We start from the raw sequence: 20,237 nt of genomic DNA on the forward strand, positions 1-20,237 counted from the left end.
TGCTAAGGGTCCCTCTCTACTGGTTTCCTCCCAAGCCTACCAGCCTCCTACGTAGCATTAATCTACAACTGTCGGTAAATCAACTACGGCAGAGAAAAAGTTTCCCTTCTGTGATTTATGATAATATATGCAGAGTGTTCTAAAACACAAAATTGCCAGGCAAATGTTTAAGAACACACTCATTTGTAAGCAGATTAAGAACATCCATTTGAATTCAAAAAGTAAATGTGCTCATGTCAAACGAGTCCCATGTAATCATTAGAGGAAGGCCCAGCATCTCTCTGTCGGCTATTACATATGCTTACAAGTTAGAAAACCCAACTTTTTAACAAAAATTTGGTTCAGGGTATTGACTCGCAACAGCCCTGTGAACTAGTTACTCACTCCACTGCACAGCCACCAGGACGAGTGAATTAACCACCCCCTGGGTAGAGAACCGCTAGGGTTAACGGGATAACCGGTCTGATGGATAGAGAGCCTTCTCCAGTCTCCCTCACAGATGTCCTACCCAGTCTTACACTTTCCAGCTTCATGGAGCATTTGGCTGAAGCTCTTCAACGTCTCCAAAAGTCTCCAAAACTGTCACTCAAAAATAATAAATAATAAAAGTTGAATATGCAGTCTAGATACCTATTTTATTTGAATTCCAGCATTCTGCTCAGAGGCCTCCTGGTTTCCCTGAGCCCATTAGTACAAATCTAAACAAACCCCAGGCAACAATGCCCACTTCATCCAAGTGTCTACCTCTTACAGCTTCCCCAGACCTTTAGGGTAAGGTGAATTTCAGTGAGCACTTAAAGACAAAGTTTTATACTTTTCAGATGTCATTTTAACTCTCATTTCAAATCGTTGCTGAGAAGACTCATCTCATTCATTTGCATGTGGAAATTATAAAAGGCTTTCACCCTTGAAGTCTGCAGGACTCTCAAGAAGGAAGAGGCAGACCTAGGAGACACACCAGGTTGTTCTGTCTCAATCACTGGCCGTTATTAATAATGCTTCATCTTTATACATATATCTTGACATACACACCCAATGAGATCATTAATAAAAATTCCTGGAAGTGATCATGCTAAAGAATTCTTCACATTTGTCAAAGCTTCTCGCTCATATTGCCCAACTGTTCTTGCAAAAATTACTCTCAAATATGCCGTCAACAGTGCTTAAGAGTGTTCCACATCTTAAACAACACTGGACATCAGAAATTAACTTTTTCTAATAGGATAGCCAAAATAAAATATTTTATGATTTGCATGTGCATTTGTTTAACTAATACAGCAGTTGAGTTTTTCCATACACACTTTCTTATTATTTATATTATACAATTTATTATTAGGTTGTTTATCTTTTTTGGACTTAAAGATCTCTTAATTAAAAATTAACATCCAGTCCTGGCCGACTGGCTCAGCAGTAGAGCATCGGCCCAGCATGTGTAAGTCCCGGCTTCAATTCCTGGCCAGGGCACACAGGAGAAGCACTATCTGCTTCTCCACCCTTCCCACTCTCCTTCCCCTCTCTCTCTCTCTCTTCCTCTCCCACAGCCTAGGCTTCATTGGAGCAAAGTTGTCCTGGGCACTGAGGACAGCTCCATGGCCTCTGCCTCAGGTGCTAGAATGGCTCCGTCCACAACGGAGCAACGCTCCAGATGGGCAGAGCATCACCGCCTGCTGGGCATGCCAGGTGGATCCTGGGCAGGTGCATGTGGGAGTCTGCCTGACTGCTCCCTGCTTCTAACTTCAGAAAAATACAAAATAAATAAATAAATAAATAAATAAATAAATAACATCCTATAGCATATATATTATAAGTATTTTTTCCAACTTGTCATTTATCCTGATTTTTTTAATTATTTTTTTCATGTTTCCATAATTAAAAAAACAAATTTTAGCAAGTTGGGTTCTAGAAATATGGTAGACTGAGCTAACATGGCCCTTCTCCTATGACCAAGCAATACAACCACACAGAAATCATAGATAGGGGATATTAAATACATAGCTTAGATTAAAAGGAGAAAGTTCTTCAAAAACCACATGGTCTTATCAATAGACGCAGAAAAGGCTTTCGATAAAATACAACACAATTTTATGTTTAAGACTCTCAACAAAATGGGTATAGAAGGAAAATATCTCAACATGATAAAGGCCATATATGATAAACCATCAGCTAACATCATATTAAATGGCACTAAACTAAAGGCTTTTCCCCTTAAATCAGGAACAAGACAGGGATGTCCACTCTCTCCACTCTTATTTAATGTGGTACTAGAGGTTCTAGCCAGAGCAATCAGACAAGACAAAGAAATAAAAGGCATCCATATCGGAAAAGAAGAAGTAAAGGTATCACTTTTTGCAGATGATATGATCCTATATATGGAAAACCCCAAAAAATCCACAAAAAGACTACTAGAAACAATAAGCCAATACAGTAAGGTCGCAGGATACAAAATTAACATACAGAAGTCAATAGCCTTTTTATATGCCAACAATGAAACAATTGAGAACGAATTCAAAAGAATAATCCCCTTCACGATTGCAACAACAAAAAATAAAATACTTAGGAATAAACATAACAAAGAATGTAAAGGACTTATATAATGAAAACTATAAACCATTGTTAAGGGAAATCGAAAAAGATATAATGAGATGGAAGAATATACCTTGTTCTTGGTTAGGAAGAATAAATATAATCAAGATGGCTATATTACGCAAAGCAATATACAAATTTAATGCAATTCCCATCAAAATTCCAATGACATTTTTTAAAGAAATAGAGCAAAAAATCATCAGATTTATATGGAACTATAAAAAACCCCGAGTAGCCAAAGCAATCCTAAAGAAAAAGAATGAAGCTGGGGGCATTACAATACCTGACTTCAAACTATATTATAGGGCCACGACAATCAAAACAGCATGGTATTGGCAGAAAAATAGACACTCAGACCAATGGAACAGAATATAAAGTCCAGAAATAAAACCACATATATATAGTCAAATAATTTTTGATAAAGGGGCCAACAACACACAATGGAGAAAATAAAGCCTCTTCAATAAATGGTGCTGGGAAAACTGGAAAGCCACATGCAAAAGAATGAAACTGGACTACAGTTTGTCCCCCTGTACTAAAATTAACTCAAAATGGATCAAAGATCTAAACATAAGACCTGAAACAATTAAGTACATAGAAGAAGACATAGGTACTCAACTCATGGACCTGGGTTTTAAAGAGCATTTTATGAATTTGACTCCACAGGCAAGAGAAGTGAAGGCAAAAATTAATGAATGGGACTACATCAGACTAAGAAATTTTTGCTCAGCAAGAGAAACTGATAACAAAATAAACAGAAAGCCAACTAAATGGGAAATGATATTTTCAAACAACAGCTCAGATAAGGGCCTAATATCCAAAATATACAAAGAACTCATAAAACTCAACAACAAACAAACAAACAATCCAATAAAAAAATGGGAAGAGGATATGAACAGACACTTCTCCCAGGAAGAAATACAAATGGCCAACAGATATATGAAAAGATGCTCATCTTCTTTAGCTATTAGAGAAATGCAAATCAAAACGGCAATGAGATACCACCTCACACCTGTTCGATTAGCTGTTATTAGCAAGACAGGTAATAGCAAATGTTGGAGAGGCTGTGGAGAAAAAGGAACCCTCATACACTGTTGGTGGGAATGTAAAGTAGTACAACCATTATGGAAGAAAGTATGGTGGTTCCTCAAAAAACTGAAAATAGAACTACCTTATGACCCAGCAATCCCTCTACTGGGTATATACCCCAAAAACTCAGAAACATGATACGTAAAGACACATGCAGCCCCATGTTCATTGCAGCATTGTTCAGAAGCCAGGACATGGAAACAACCAAAAAGCCCGTCAATAGATGACTAGATAAAGAAGATGTTGCACATATACACTATGGAATACTACTCAGCCATAAGAAATGATGACATCGGATCATTTACAGCAAAATGGTGGGATCTTGATAACATGATACGAAGCGAAATAAGTAAATCAGAAAAAAACAGGAATTGCATTATTGCATACATAGGTGGGACATAAAAGTGAAACTAAGAGACATTGATAAGAGTGTGGTGGTTACGGGGGAGGGGGGAAAGGGAGAGGGAAAGGGGGAGGGGAGGGGCAGAAAGAAAACTAGATAGAAGGTGACAGAGGACAATCTGACTTTGGGTGGTGGGTATGCAACATAATTGAACGACAAGATAACCTGGACTTGTTATCTTTGAATATATGTATCCTGATTTATTGATGTCGCCCCATTAAAAAAATAAAATTATAAAAAAAAAAAAAGGAGAAAGTTCTTGAAGTAAAAAAAAAGGGGGCCCTGGTCGGTTGGCTCAGTGGTAGAGCATCGGCCTGGTGTGCAGGAGTCCTGGGTTCGATTCCCGGCCAGGGCACACAGGAGAGGTACCCAGCTGCTTCTCCACCCCTCCCCCTCCTCTCTGTCTCTCTCTTCCCCTACCGCAGCCAAGGCTCCATTGGAGCAAAGTTGGCCCAGGCACTTAGGATGGCTCTATGGCCTCTGCCTCAGGCGCTAGAATGGCTCTGGTTGCAACAGAGCAATGCCCCAGATGGGCAGAGCATTGCCCCCTGGTGGGCATGCCGGGTGGATCCCGGTCGGGCGCATGCAGGAGTCTGTCTGACTGCATCCCCGTTTCCAACTTCAGAAAAATACAAAAAAGGGGGGGGGGGGGACAGGATAAAACCATGTGGCAAAGTCATGACACTCCAGAGGTATGCCATACAAAACATAGACCCTAAGGATCTTATGTCTTTAATAGTTTCATAGGAATGGGAGATAAGGTTTGGGGTCAAAACAGAAATCACTCCCTAACACTAGACCATGGAAAGGTGATCTTCAAAAAAGGAAAACTAAAGGGAAAAACTGTATCTACTGGCTCAGGAAAATAATAAGGAAGTTTGTCCCTACCTGGCATTCTGGGTAGGAAAAAAGTCTCCCACAAGTAGAAAAAGTATCATGGTCTTATATCAGACAGGGATGTGGAGCTCAAATTTACAACTGGTATGAAACAAAATTCCCACGTTACTGATATAAACAATAACAAGCATTTTGAAGGTCTTAAATACGAAAAGAAAATCTCTAGGACCCCCAACTAAATCAAATGAAAACCCACTTTGTAGTAACTCTTTCACAATCCAGCATCCATGAAACTCCCAAAAGAGAAAGTGAGAAAAGCTCTGGTGAAACTGAGTTCACAATACAAAATTATAAACCGCACTCATCACTCACAGTGACAGTGATCCAGTACATATCTATACAACTAACAGGCAGAACAGAACTTGTGATAAAGAAAATCTTAACACTCTTAGATAATTATTTTTAAATGATTAAATAGTTTAAAAAGAAGAAATACAATTATGTGGCATGAACAGAAAAACATGAAAAAAAATGGCGAACGTTAAGGAATTAAAGACAAACAACAGATTACACAAACTCAAAAGTTAATTAATTGAAGGAAAAAGGTAAAGAAATAAAAGACAAAGAGGTAAAAGATGTCAAACAGAACTTTTTAAAAAGAGAGAAGCAAAGTACTATTCCAAGAGATAATAGATGAGACTCTTCTAGAATTAATGAAAGACATAAATCTTTAGTTAAAGAATAATGAATGCTAAAAATTTGATACTATTTTAAAAAAAAAATCCTAACCCAGGCATATATAGTAAAACTCCAGAACATCAAAGTTAAAAAAAAAAAAAGTAGGGGAGGAGGGCTGATATCTATTAAAATAATAATAATAATTAAACTGACACCAGCCTGACCAGGCAGTGGCTCAGTGGAGAGAGCATTGGTCTGGGACACAGAGAACACAGGTTCAAAACCGAAGGTCACCGTCTTGAGCACGAGGTCACTGACTTGAGTGTGGGATCAGAGACATGACCCCATGGTCTCTGGCTTGAGCCCAAAGGTCACTGGCTTGAAGGCCAAGGTCACTGGCTTGAAGCCCAAGTTCACTGGCTTGAGCAAGGGGTCACTTGCTCTGCTGTATCCCCCCTCCCCCATCAAGGCACATAAGAGAAAGCAATCAATGAACAACTAAGGTGCCACAACAAAGAATTGATGCTTTTCATCTCACTCCCTGCCTGTTTGTCTGTTCTCTATCTGTCTCTCTCATTTAAAAAAAAAAAACAAAAAACCTGACACCAGACTTCTCTGACACCAGACTTCTCACCAGTGACAACAGAAGCAACAATACAATAGACTGATACCTTTCAATGAGGAAGGTGAAATCAATATCACTTGAGAATTCTATATGACTCCAGAAGGAGGGGGAAATAGTCATTTGAAGAAAATAACACAGGAAAGAGAACACACAGAACTGTAAGGCAGGAGTGGGTTGTGGGAAGCAAGGTAAGCTAGGGAATCAGTAAATACACGGACAACATTATGCAAGTATAGAGTGAAGAAATAAAATGAATATAACAACGACATACTTGGTGGAATTAAAACAGGTAGAATTAAAATATTATACAAAAGGAATCATGGGTATGGGAAAGATCAAAATTAAAATATTCCAAAATCTTTGAATTATTCAGGATAATGTTATGGTTGTAGCTGTTTTAATTAACTATGTATGTTAAAAATTAAAATGTAACCAATAAAAGAATAGAACTAGAATAACGATATTTCAAAAACAGTTGGAGCTAAAAAGGGTAATAAAGAATGTTTTATTAACCCAAGGAAAAGTAGGAAAGAAAAAAAGTGGAGAAATTGCATGGTAAATAGAAAACATAAAATAAGGTGGTCGATATAATTTCAAAATATTCATAATCATATAAATTAATTAGATTTAATGAATTAATTTAAAGAAAAACAGAAATTCTCAGATTAAATATTTATAAAGCTGGCCAGATGCTATTTGCCAAAGGTTCACCTGAAATGTTATGACATGACTGTTAAAAGTACACGGATAAAAAAAAAGATATGCTGGGTATATCTTTCCAACTAAAGGGAAAGAAAAGTATAGCAACAGGAATATCAGGCAATAAAGACTAAACAAAAAAATACACATGTAGAGATAGACGTCATAATCTATCATTATATAGAGATAAAAGGGGAATTCACTGCCCTGGTCGGTTGGCTCAGTGGTAGAGCGTCGGCCTGGCGTGCAGAAGTCCCGGGTTCGATTCCCGGCCAGGGCACACAGGAGAAGCGCCCATCTGCTTCTCCATCCCTCCCCCTCTCCTTCCTCTCTGTCTCTCTCTTCCCCTCCCACAGCGAGGCTCCATTGGAGCAAAGATGGCCCGGGCGCTGGGGATGGCTCCTTGGCCTCTGCTCCAGTCGCTAGAGTGGCTCTGGTCGTGACAGAGCGACGCCCTGGAGGGGCAGAGCATCGCCCCCTGGTGGGCAGAGCGTCGCCCCCTGGTGGGCGTGCCGGGTGGATCCCGGTTGGGCGCATGCGGAAGTCTGTCTGACTCTCCCCGTTTCCAGCTTCAGAAAAATACAAAAGTACAAAAAAAAAAGGGGGGGAGGGGGACTTCACCAGTAAGAATAATCTCACACTTAACAATGCCCTTACTATGTGCCAGACACTGTTCTATGTGCTTTATTTATATATTAATACATTTGACCTTCACAATAATTCTCAGGGCATAACCCATTTTACAGATGAGAATACTGAGTCACAGGAAATAAAAGACTTTCTCAAGGTTCAGAAATAGTAAATGGCCTAGCCATCATTCAAGCCCAGGCAGTCTGCCTCCAGTGTCTAAACTGTACACTTTTTTCTATTTTTGTTTTTTTTGTTTTGTTTTTTGCTAACAGCCCAACATTGAAATTGATGAAACACACATTTACAGAACTGCAAAGAAAAATTAGCAAGTCTGCAATCGTAATAGAAATTTTAATGTGCATGTCTCAGTATCTATTTAAGCAAATAAAAAACTAGTGAAAATATAGAACACAATTAAAATACTTGCTCTAGTGGGCTAAATATATATATATATATAGTGACAGAGATTATTTGACTTTGGTTGGTGGGCACACAATGCAATATACTGATCATGTATCATAGAAATGTACACTTGAAACCTATATAATCTTATTAACCAATGTCACCCCCATAAATTTAATAAAAAATTAAAATATTCACTCTAATGGCTCGATATAAAATGCCATTCACAACAATTAGAGAATACACATTTTTACAAGCAGCATGAAACTTTTATAAAAATAGATCACATAAAACATTGCAAAGCAATTTACTATAAATCATGAGAATGAAAAAAACATACAAGCCACGATCGCTGACTACAGTGTAATTAAACTAGACACCAATAACAAAAAGATAACCCCAAATGACCCATCTATGCTGCTCACCAAAATTAGGGGATATTTTATCGCTTCATAGTCATTTTTAAATATCCCCTAATTTTTGTGAGCAGTACATATATTTCAAAGTTTTAAAACATACTTTTGAGTATGTTAAAGGTCAAAAGACAAATAATGATATACATAATAATATCTTTAGAAATACGATGACAAAAACATTGCATACCAAAAGTTATAGAAGGCACGTTAGTAGTGTGTAAAGAAAATTTTATATTCTTAAAAGTGTATATTAGAAATGAGGGGAGATTAATGAGCTTTGCTGTGCAATTAAAGATAAGAAACAAGAAGATAAAAAGGAGAAATAAAATTAAGAGTAACCAATAAGTAGAGAAAAAAGCTCTGGTTAAGTGGCTGTTTATAGGTTTTATAAACTTCGTTCTGAGGAAGAGGGTACAAAACACAGCAAACATGAAGATGGGAGATTAGGGGCCTCCTGTGTGAGCTTTGGTAGGTTTCTTAACTTCTCTGGGCAACAGAGTACTCACCTATAAAATTAGGCAGTTTGATCAAATCAGAAATATGACTGTTCCAAAATTCAGTGCCCCTCCCTTCAAGAGACCATTTAATAAAGAGAGAAAAAATATATATTTATTTATTTATTTATTTATTTAGCAAGTGGCAGCTATAGAGTTGTTGGGGTTTTTTGTTTTTGTTTGTTTGTTTGTTTTTTTGTATTCCTCTGAAGCTGGAAACAGGGAGAGATAGTCAGACAGACTCCCGCATGCGCCCGACTGGGATCCACCCAGCACGCCCACCAGGGGGCGACGCTCTGCCCACCAGGGGGCGATGCTCTGCCTCTCGGGGGGTCGCTCTGTCGTGACCAGAGCCACTCTAGCGCCTGGGGCAGAGGCCAAGGAGCCATCCCCAGTGCCCGGGCCATCTTTGCGCCAATGGAGCCTCGCTGCAAGAGGGGAAGAGAGAGACAGAGAGGAAGGAGAGGGGGAGGTGTGGAGAAGCAGATGGGCGCTTCTCCTGTGTGCCCTGGCCAGGAATCGAACCCGGGACTTCTGCACGCCAGGCCGACACTCTACCACTGAGCCAACCGGCCAGGGCCAGCTATAGAGTTGTTGATTGGAGAAATGTCTTTGGTGGTCATGCAGTAACTACAATATAACTAGGAAGTTAGGAGACACATTCTAAGGACAGCTCCTCCCTTACGACCTCCTGAGATAAGAGTAGGAAAATGCTAGAAAATTCCCAAAATGAACAAGGAAACCACCACTATTTGAAAATCTTTTCTTGAGCTATTCAGAATTAGTAGTTATGGAGGTTCTAAGACTATTTATTGGATACCAAGTCCCAAATGTATGGCAAGTTCGGGACGCACACAGGTCCCAGTAAAGAGAAAGCATGCAAAAATATTTGCGAATAAATGAGCTGAGATAAACATGCAAGGGGATGCATGAAATATTAATCCAGATTTTAGGATAAAGCTAGTTTAATTAAACACTCAGTTCAGTTTTTTTTTTCAGTCACTCTGTTCATTTTTTAAAAAAAGAAAAAAGTTCGACTAACTGCCTAAGAACCTGTCTTCAAGTGAACTTGTGATTGACCATGATGCATATTCTGCCTAATAGAAAAATGGACTTCTGCCTTTCCCGTGCGCCTGCGGGTATTAAGGCAGGAAGGGACCGCATAATTCATAGGCAGCATAAATGCAATCCAAAGCTTTCTTAGAACCGCTCTACCTAGAGAAGAACAGATTGAACACAGTTCAGAATTTGCAAAAAAGTTATTCACCGTATGGACTGATTCCTTGGGAAGTGAAAGCGTGCTCCCTTTAAAATGAGTACAGCAGAGCATTTACTTTGATCTATGTTAAATCAGGTTTGGGATGGGTCCTGCTTCTAAAGAGATGAGAGAGTAAGGTATGCTAATAGCACTGATGGTACCCAGCACCCCCGAGACCCTGATCAGTGTGCAGAAGTATAAAAATCTCCAAAAAGGTGAACCTATCATCTTAAACTCATTAATAATAACAAGACCTCAAAAATATAGGACTCTATACAGATCCATAATTGGGCTTCCTGACCCTTTCCAAAATGTGAAGAAATTCAGGTCAACCCAAAAACTTCAACTCACGGGGCTCTTCCCCTGCCTGACTTAAACACGGGCGTCCTTCCAGACGAGCCTGTTCTCCAGCTGTTGGTACTAACTACAGGGGTTACAGAGGTCACGTTCCTTCTGCCCCGAATGCCACTTTCCCCATGAAGCTCTCCATTATTGGGGAACTAATGTTATAAAGACCATTTGGGGTAGATCCAGAAGAATAAATCTAACAAGTAATTTTCAGTTTCCTGTCCAGAGCAGACCAAAAAAGCCAGAAGAATTCTCTCAGGGGAAGAAGACTGTACAATTGTTTTGGAGACAGTGTGGCAACCTCACGGAGACTTACCTGTTTAAAGGAACATCTCCAATAGCCTTGGCCGTGCTGAGTGTTCTGGGCGCTCTACCTATCAGTGGGTCAGCTCGTCTGGGATATTAGGCAGAGCCAAAGCACTGGGCATGACACCCAGACACTACACTGCCCTTCCAAGGAACAGCTGCTTCTTGGTGACATGGGTCTCAGCTGAGAAACGGGAGAAGGTCCTTCTTCCCCACCCCCTTTTCTTTTATGACTTGTCTCTCTCTCTCTCTTGCTGCCCACTGACTTTGCCAGCTCTCCATGTCCAATGGGGAACCATCTTCTCTGACACTTAGCCAAGCCAGCCAGGGAAATCTAGGCTCATGATTACCTCCTTCAAGAGAGGAGAGGAGAGGACAAGAAGAACCCCTATGTTTTCTTCTTCAGTAAAAGCTGTAGGTCTCTATGTGCCTTCAGTTCCCTCTATATTCCTTCAAAGTGCTGGAAACTAACTTGAAATTGTAATTACAGGGCTCAGTCATATGCAAAAAAAATAATAATAATGAAGTGGAAAAACACAAAAGAAGAATGTTCCTTTGTGTCTCTATTATCTCCCTTGAGCCTCTAGCCCATCTTCCTCTCTCTCCACCCCTTTTATTTCCAGATGTGCATTGGGCAGTCAGAAGAGCGCCATATTCTACGGAGTCGTGTCGTTTTTAAATGTCATTCTTTAAAGGGCACCATTGCCAGTGGTTCAGTGGCATGGCAGGGATTTAATTACCTATATAAAATACACTGAAGAAATGCATGTTGGGCTTTTTCCTTTCCACGACTCCACTTCAATTTGTAATTTTCCCCTTCTAATTGAAATTAATTTCCCTTGCTGTTTTGTGTTACAAAACACCTGGATGGGGTTATTATTCTGGAAAGGTAATTATAAAATTAGAAGGCTAACCACGACGTGAATTTCCTAAATCGCAGGTGGCAATGATACCAAGTGCTGCCGAAAGCGAAAATAATTCGGAAATGCAGACTAAATTCTCTCGCAAAGAAACACCCACAGGCCTAGCCATGGCCCCAATTGGGTGATACCTGAAGGCTTCCTTTGTCAATGAGAGTGTGCTGGACATCGCAATACACTGCCCGGGTCCCCCTGCAGGACTCACAACATCCCCCACCTGCTGGAAGTGCTCCTGCCAGACCGCGCTCAGCTGTCAGCCCCCTGTGATGAGCGCCTTGCCTGTGGTCACACCTGCATCTGTGAGCAGCTGGTTCCATTGACCGGAACTCCCGAGCCTTCTCCCTCCTACTTGGAACAGCTCTGAAGGGCCATCCCAGCTTCAGAGCACCCTGTGGACTCACCATGCGACTTTCCTGAGACTGCACCACTACCCAGACTCTCCTTCTTCTCAGTTCTGTCCCCTTCTCTTCCCTCCCACAGGTGTGGACCCCGAGAGCACGTCCTAAGAAGCCTCCTGAACACTAAGTCAATCTCAGGGTCAGCCTCCCAGAGAACCTGACCTACAACAGAGGGGAGAACAAGTTGGATAAAAATGTTAAAAAATGGATCTCGCCTTCACTGATAACTTCCAGGCAAGTGAACCCTAACCCACTTATCTCATTGCTGAGAGTTTTGTAGACCCATTGTTACTAGCTCAATAATGGCTGCTCACATTAGTATCAGTCTAAAGTCCAAGAAAAAAGAGAGGACAACCCTAACAAGTAACCAGGGAAAGGAAAGTTCATGGAGACCTGTGTCAACAGCTTCAGAAACATTCACCTTTCTGACCCAATAATGACATTTTTTTTTTTTTTTTTTTTTGTATTTTTCTGAAGCTGGAAATGGGGAAAGACAGTCAGACAGACTCCCGCATGTGCCCGACCGGGATTCACCCACCAGGGGGCGCATCATCACGCCCACCAGGGGGCGATGCTCTGCCCCTCCGGGGCGTCGCTCTGCCGCAACCAGAGCCACTCTAGCGCCTGGGGCAGAGGCCAAGGAGCCATCCCCAGCGCCCGGGCCATCTTCGCTCCAATGGAGCCTTGGCTGCGGGAGGGGAAGAGAGAGACAGAGAGGAAGGGGGGGGTGGAGAAGCAAATGGGCGCTTCTTCTGTGTGCCCTGGCCGGGAATCGAACCCGGGTCCCCCGCATGCCAGGCCGACGCTCTACCGCTGAGCCAACCGGCCAGGGCCCAATAATGACATTTTTATTTATGGATTATGCTTATAGCCCATCTAATTGCCAAACTAACTGGAGGTGACTTTCAAAAGTACTTAGTACTCAGCAAGTCAAACTACATAAATAAACAACGTGTAGCAAAATTAAGACAATATCAAGGCAGAGGGAAGATGGGTCCAGAAAAGTGGCCATGATATCAGGCCAGACTAAGGTCTTTAGAATCATACCCGCCCACCCCCCATCCCCATGCAGGCAATTCAGGCCAAGGCAATAGCAGACCAAACACAAAAGCATACATCTGCATTGAAATTAAAATAGCTTTTTTTATCTAGATTTCCTGCTAGTAAAATTCTCCGTGGGTATAGCAAAAATAAAAAAGTATAGCAATTAATGTTTGGGGCACCTACCCATGAATTTGAACTGCCTGTTGGATAATCCAGACTGAAGTTTAATGCCATGACTGAGGATAAACTAATAATCTGACTTTGGGAAGAACTCTGGCTAGTTAAGCAACACCGTGTAGTGTCAATAAAAAACAAGGTCGGCCCTGGCCGGTTGGCTCAGTGGTAGAGCATCGGCCTGGTGTGCGGGGGACCCGGGTTCGATTCCCGGCCAGGGCACATAGGAGAAGCGCCCATTTGCTTCTCCACCCCTCCCCCCCCTCCTTCCTCTCTGTCTCTCTCTTCCCCTCCCGCAGCTGAGGCTCCATTGGAGCAAAGATGGCCCGGGCGCTGGAAATGGCTCCTTGGCCTCTGCCCCAGGTGCTAGAGTGGCTCTGATCGTGGCAGAGCGACGCCCCGGAGGGGCAGAGCATCGCCCCCTGGTGGGCAGAGCGTCGCCCCTGGTGGGCGTGCCGGGTGGATCCCGATCGGGCGCATGCGGGAGTCTGTCTGACTGTCTCTCCCCATTTCCAGCTTCAGAAAAAATACAAAACAAACAAACAAACAAACAAACAAAAAACAAGGTCCCTGAGATGTGAAATTGCCCCGGGAACTGTGGCCTGCGAAGAAGCCTCCTGAGGGCCCTGTGTGAGGTGACAGAGGACAGCGCCAGGAGGCCTGGGGACAGACTCCTGTCCTGCCAGTTCCCAGAGCAGCCCCACTTCCCAGGAAGATGAGAGCAACACTGCGCACACAGTTCAGAAAGAGTCATCATTTGGAAGGATCCAACCAAGTTGGTCTAAGCTCCGATAATCCAGCTAGATCCAAGGAGAAAATGGAGAAGGCCTAAAAGAGTGGAAGCCTGCACATCTGCCTTAATCAGCTCAGGCTGCCGTAACAAAATCCCGTAGAATGGGTGGCTTGAACAATGGTCATTTCTTGCTCATAGAACTGAAGGCTGGGAAGTCTGAGATCAAGGTGCAGATGTGGTTCTTCATGAGGGCCCCATTCCCGGCCTGTAGATGACTGTCTTCTCACTGTATCCTCATCTGGGAGAGAGAGCGAGCTCTGGTGTCACTTGCTCTTCTTATAAGGGTACTAATTTCATCATGAGGACATCATCTTATTGTAATCACCTCCCCAAAGGTCTCACTTCCAAATACCATGGCATTGGTAGGTAGGGTTTAACGTAGAAATTTTGGAGGGATACAAACATCGAGTCCATAACAATATCCTTCAAGAAATCCTCTGAATTTATTTTTTTATGCCATATCTTTCCCTTTTTTTTTTTTTTTTTTTTTTTCTTTTCTTTTTTCCGAAGCTGGAAACAGGGAGAGACAGTGTCAGACAGACTCCCGCATGCGCCTGACCAGGATCCACCCGGCACACCCACCAGGGGCGAGGCTCTGCCCACCAGGGGGCGATGCTCTGCCCCTCCGGGGCGTCGCTCTGCCGCGACCAGAGCCATTCCAGCACCTGGGGCAGAGGCCAAGGAGCCAACCCCAGCGCCCGGGCCATCTTTGCTCCAATGGAGCCTTGGCTGCGGGAGGGGAAGAGAGAGACAGAGAGGAAGGAGGGGGGGTGGAGAAGCAGATGGGCGCTTCTCCTATGTGCCCTGGCCGGGAATCGAACCCAGGTCCCCCGCACGCCAGGCCAATGCTCTACCGCTGAGCCAATCGGCCAGGGCCTATGCCATATCTTTGAACAGAGTTGGGCAGCAGAATTTCTAAGCTGCATTCTCTGACAAATAGCCAGAGAGCAAATGCTATTTGTTTGACAAATAGCTGGAAAGCCCTGTGCAGTGACATCCATTGACATGTAGGAGGGCTTAAAGATTCCAAGAGCCACCCAGTCAAAGAAGGGCCCACCTCTGCTCTGCTCTGGGTCAGGAGACACCTGCAGGCAGCGCCCATGCTCTCTTCGGAAGACATTTTTTCCAGCACAAGGGTAAATGGGCAATAAAGGTCTTGACATACTCAGTCACGGAGTTCTAGGTCACAGTGATTCTTTGTCTTTAAAACACTTTTAAAGTAGGAATTAAGAATTGTTAAACACAGACTTTAAAAAAAAAATTTAAAGCATCAGTAAAGTGCTGATAGCCCACAGAATATCAAAAATTTAGCTCTAAAAAAAAAAATTTAGCTCTAGGAATATATTCTTTAAAATATCATCTTAAATGTTATGAAATGATGGTCACAAAGACATTCACTACGGGTTCTTCATAATAATGATGATCTGGAAACAACCTGAATGACACTCAACAGAGGATCACATAAGAATTTAAAGCATTGCCACATAATGACCAGTAATTAAGAATAGTCGATAAAAATATTAATTACTAATTAAGTTTTAATGTTTAGTAAAAATGTTACAATGAAAATTGCATAGACTATAGCCATAAAATTGTGCTCTAAAAGTTAGGAAAAACCCACATACATAAAAAAATGAGAAGAAGGAGATATATAAAAATAATGATCATGTTTGGTAACAAACATTGTATTATTGTTTCTATTTCTTTATTTTAAAAAATTATCTTGTTAAATTTTTATTGTAAAAAAAATAGTTATATAATAAATACACAGGAGAAAAAACTAAAGAAGATGTGGAGAACACTCAAAAGACAGATTCAGACAGATTCATAGAATTTCCTAAAAGGCACCCAAGATGGAGCACAAGGTTAGAAACGGATCTACTGATCAATTAAGGTCAGCCCGATGTCCCCACAGGCCACCACCAGTGAGTGAATGCACACTCATGGGACACAGGACCACAGAGGGGTCTTCCTTCCCCAAGAAACCACCCCAGAATGTACGAACTTGGCTGCTACCTTAATCCTATTGCATTTCAAAAGTCAAGGTCTTCATTGAAAGAACAGTTGCATTTCAATCTCACCGAAGCTTCTGTCTTTAGAAAAAGATAGTGCAGTGAGTGTAGAAGAAGTCATAAATGAAAAGGGCAAGTCTCACTTTCCCGATGTGAAATCTCACAGCGATTTCTGGAATGGAAGTGGTGCTGCCTCTCATTGCCCCCCCCCCTCCCCCAGGAGTCTGAAACAGGGACAAAGTCCCCCTGTCCCTACTGAAAACTACGGATGTCTATTTTCCAAAACAAAGTTCAGAACCGGTGGGTTTGCCTTGGGGGACAGAATATTTGAAGTTGGAGCTGTTGTGCCTAACCAGGATGTCTGCTTCACAGCACGATCGCCCTCCTTACCTGGCGATCAGAGCGCTACCACACAGAGCCGCAGCTTGGGAAATCCAGCAGGTGTACTCCCGAAACTCTTCCGATCATAAATGGACTGAAAGGGTTGTACTTACTTCTAGGTATGAGACAATGAGTAATGTGATCTTTAGATGCCAAAATGGTAGAGCTCCTAAAGTCGTGGTTTGCGTGGACGATGACAAGCCTATTGGAAACCGGAGTGGGTTAAGGAAATCCTAGCAGAGGCGCTGGGTTAGCGAGAGCCATCTCCGCGGCACGTGTGCAAGGAAGGGAGAGAGAAGACGGGCGAGCCTGGCAGTGCCTCTCTAGGGCTGAATTTCCAAGGCGGCACGTATGCTGTGCAAGCAGCATTCATGCTACAGGGCTTGAACCCTTTTACATCCAAGGTTCTCCTACAAACAAGCTATTCCAAAAAAACTTCCTCTCTTAACCACTGTCTGAGGAGCCAGCATAGGCTGACTCAAGGCTTGTTGCCTTCTTGTGGCATAAATCCCGTGGGCAGGGCCCCAGCGCTCCCCACCTCCCTCATCGCCATCCGCAAGGACAGCTGGGCCTGAATCTATCAGCCTTCCCTGCTGCCTTCACCCCCCAGAACATTCTTCTGGGGCCAAGGTAATAGAGGACAACTAAGAAAAACTCCAAGGATTCTAGAGTGGGTCTGTGAAAATGATAAGGACCACCCCGCCCCAAAAATAGAGCTGGCTAGCACTGGCCGGTTGGCTCAGTGGTAGAGCATCGGCCTTGAATGCGGAAGTCCCGGGTTCGATTCCCGGCCAGGGCACACAGGAGAAGCGCCCATCTGCTTCTCCACCCCTGCCCCTCTCCTTCCTCTCTGTCTCTCTCTTCCCCTCCCACAGCCAAGGCTCCATTGGAGCAAAGTTGGCCCGGGCGTTGAGGATGGCTCTGTGGCCTCTGCCTCAGGTGCTAGAATGTCTCTGGTTGCAACAGAGCAACGCCCCAGATGGGCAGAGCATCGCCCCCCCTCTTCCCCGGTGGGCATGCCAGGTGGATCCCGGTCGGGCGCATGCGGGAGTCTGTCTGATTGCCTCCCCATTTTCAACTTCAGAAAAATTAATTAATTAATTAATTAATTAATTAATTAAATAGAGCTGGCTAGCACTAAAGGGTGGGACGGCAGTCTTTCCTGGAGTCCTGTGATCACCTCCGCGCAGTCAAGTCTGAGGACACGTGCAGACTAGGCGGGTATCAACCAAACCGTAAGCTCCATGAGGGCAGGCTGCAGGCCGACTCACTCACCACCGTATCCCCGCGCAGGGCTTCTGCGGAGGCAGGATGCTCTAACGAGTTATTGGATGGAAGAAGCAGCCCTGTTGGCCTTCGGGGTTCATTTGGGCTTCCCTGTCCTCCCTGTGGTCCCCGCACACCCCCTGGAAGCGGCTGGTGTTGCAGAACAGCAGACTGCTTCCTGTCCCCAAGGAGACACCAGGTCTTCCTTTGGGGGTCACAGTAACTCAGGTCTCTGTAATGTGAAGTTACGGGAACGAATAGTATAGACCAGGGGTCCCCAAACTACGGCCCGCGGGCCGCATGTGGCCCCCTGAGGCCATTTATCCGGCCCCTCGCCGCACTTCCGGAAGGGGCACCTCTTTCATTGGTGGTCAGTGAGAAAAGCATAGTTCCCACTGAAATACTGGTCAGTTTGTTGATTTAAATTTACTTGTTCTTTATTTTAAATATTGTATTTGTTCCCTTTTTTTTTTTTTTTACTTTAAAATAAGATATGTGCAGTGTGCATAGGGATTTGTTCATAGTTTTTTTATAGTCCAGCCCTCCAACGGTCTGAGGGACAGTGAACTGGCCCCGTGTAAAAAGTTTGGGGACCCCTGGTATAGACCTTGCCCCCAGCCCCAAATAGGACCTGTGTTCTTCACAGACAGAAGTGGCCCCGGCATGGCTCACCTCTCCAGCTCGCCCCGGATCCACCCCTGGCGCTCGGGCTCCCCCTCGCTCTAGGGCCCGCCCTGCAGCCATCCACCAGCGCCATCCCCACCCTCCGCAAAGTTTAGTTAACAAGGCTCAGCCTTTCCAGAGCTTTCCTGATTTTCTATGATAGGCCTGCACTGGCTTTATAATGGGAAAAGCCCACTCTGCTTTCAATTGCTCTAAATAAATTCAAGTTTCTTAAGGTGAAAGAGAAGCTTCGCTCCAGTCCTACAGCTGCTCATGGCTGCGGATACAGGGAGGTTATTTTGGTACCCTGAACACCCACTCCAAAGTTCCATATGGCCTGCGCATAAGCAAATGCATTCTACTTTTTTTCAAGGGCTGTACACAGTTTCACTCTGAATTTCAAACAGAACTATAAACTCAGTTTTTGTAAGGGAAAAAAATAAACCCTACCCAGAATCCATGGTGCTAATCCTCCTTCCCCTCCCACTCCCCAGTTTCAGCCCTGAGACGTGGAAATCATTTTTTAAGGAATTGGCCGATTACTCGAACTACTTCAGTCTCTCCCTGCAGTCACTTACAAATGTGTGATGGCCCAGGTGTGCTCTCAGCTCTCCCCTTCTGCACCTGTCTCCTCTATAATGTCCCCTTGGTTCTTACCTTCACTCACCAGTGATCAAATGCCAACCATGGGCCAGCCACTAGGTGAGGCTTGGGGACAGAGCAAGGCACAAACTAACCAAAAACCTCCCCATCCTGATAAAGCTCATGTCAGAAACAAAGGGAATTCCCCAGGAATAAATCACCAGGGATATTCAGACAGCGTGGCAGGTGACTTGGCAAGACTGGGTCTGGCCCAGGGGTTAGGGAGCTGGGAGGAATCCTTACCCAAAAAGCTGAGTTTTCGAAGGAGGAATTTCAAAGCCAGCAGCTTCCTGGGGACAGTGCTGGGGACAGTGGGCCTCACACACAGTGCTAGGAGCCCTCGGGCCAGCCAGGCCCAGACTTACTCCCACAAAGCAAAGGCACCAAAACTTTAGTTTTGAAAACATTTGCAATTTCTAGTTCAAAGGAAGCATCAAAGCATCATAGGAAAAAATTCAGTCAAACCTTATTTGACTACTGAACACTAATTTTATAATTTAATTTTGTCTTTTTATTAAATTAAATTACATAGGGATCAGGGGCGAACCATAAACACTTCCATTCTCAGAGGCTCCAAAACAATGCTTGATGTGGCCTCTGACACATACTCCTCCACATCCCAGTCCAACAACACTCTGCACCACCAACTGGTCAGATTCATACTCCTCTAGTTGTATGTCATCCTCTGCTCTTAAATGTACAGCTGACGTCCCCAACCGCAGACACCAAACACTTCCCTCTGCACCCATCCTGCCCCCCTCCAGGCTTAAGCTTCGCCCTTGGGCCGGCATGGGTGTCTGCAGGTCAACCAAAGCCTTGAGGACTGCATACCCTTCTCCTTAAAATTCCTCCTCCCCTACTGAGTTTATATCCTGGTTGTTTTCATTTGCATGCAAATCTTAAATAAACAGCTTGCCTAGAATAAATTTGGCCTTTAAAATACACACATACCCACACAATTGCTCTGCCTCTGCCTTCCCCAAACGCCCTTCTCTTCTCCTGCAGTCTCCCCACTCCGAGCCACCCCGCCCCTGAGGCCTGCCCCTCCCCCTGCCTGCCCACAGCCACTCCCCAGTGTCTCTCTGTCCTTCTGCAGCTGAACTTCTCCAGCCCAGGTGCCGCCTTCCTGGAGTCACCGCCCACTCCCTTCTCCTTACCTCCTGCACACTGACTGCC

General features: G+C 43.7%; 1 non-coding gene across 1 annotated transcript; it reads left to right on the forward strand.

Annotated features, from left to right (window-relative positions):
- Window positions 1-17,213: 17,213 nt before the first annotated feature.
- Window positions 17,214-17,289, forward strand: TRNAS-UGA (transfer RNA serine (anticodon UGA)). The gene has a single exon. It is a non-coding gene; the product is annotated as a tRNA-Ser (tRNA).
- The last annotated feature ends 2,948 nt before the right edge of the window (window positions 17,290-20,237 follow it).

Source organism: Saccopteryx leptura, chromosome 10 (genome assembly GCF_036850995.1).
Source record: "Saccopteryx leptura isolate mSacLep1 chromosome 10, mSacLep1_pri_phased_curated, whole genome shotgun sequence".
Classification (NCBI taxonomy): Eukaryota; Metazoa; Chordata; class Mammalia; order Chiroptera; family Emballonuridae; genus Saccopteryx; species Saccopteryx leptura.